Raw genomic sequence first — 743 nt, 5'->3', positions numbered from 1 at the left:
TCTATCACTTACTGTAATTATCGAATTATTATTATAAGAGTAAGCTCATAAATTGAAAGAAGGTCAATGTAATATATTTGAGTTTTCCTAACATGAATGCAATAACATTCGATTTTGGTGAACATTTATTTTACTTTTAAATTCCTTTAAGTAGAAATCAAGAACGTTTTGATAAAGCAATTAATTTCTCCTAAAATCAATATCAAATCAGAGTTTTTCGTCGCTGGCAGAACAACTGAAAAGTATAACAGTTTAAAATTTTAAATAAATTATATGACACATAGGTGGCGCTACAGTACAGTAGTACAGTTTATTTCAATTTAAAATATTAAAATTTGCTTAAAAAGGAAAATAAAAGTTCTTTGAATTCGTTTCTAACATAAAACTAAGATACATAAATGCAACAACTCATGTAAAAATATAAAAAATAAACTGATTTAGCTAAGCTCAGAACCTTTTCGTTTTCGCGAAAGCTAAGGTACTTTGTGCTAAGATCTGCTGTTCAAGATGTCTAAGGTAACTGAAGAATTGTTTCGTTTTAAAAATTCATACAAAACTGATGTTTCCGGTGGATTTTGAAACAGTTTCAACAAAATGTGTACACTCATCTTTTACGTATTTGGTATCACATCCTGCTCGACGCTGTAAATTAGCCTAAGAAAGGTTTTGCAATCTAATCGTTCCTTACTCTGTGCAATCCTTCTGTTATTTTTACAACTTGAACAAACTACCGTTATTCATGA

Source organism: Anopheles ziemanni, chromosome 3 (genome assembly GCF_943734765.1).
Source record: "Anopheles ziemanni chromosome 3, idAnoZiCoDA_A2_x.2, whole genome shotgun sequence".
In the NCBI taxonomy this organism is placed as follows: domain Eukaryota; kingdom Metazoa; phylum Arthropoda; class Insecta; order Diptera; family Culicidae; genus Anopheles; species Anopheles ziemanni.
This window is presented reverse-complemented; position numbering follows the sequence as displayed.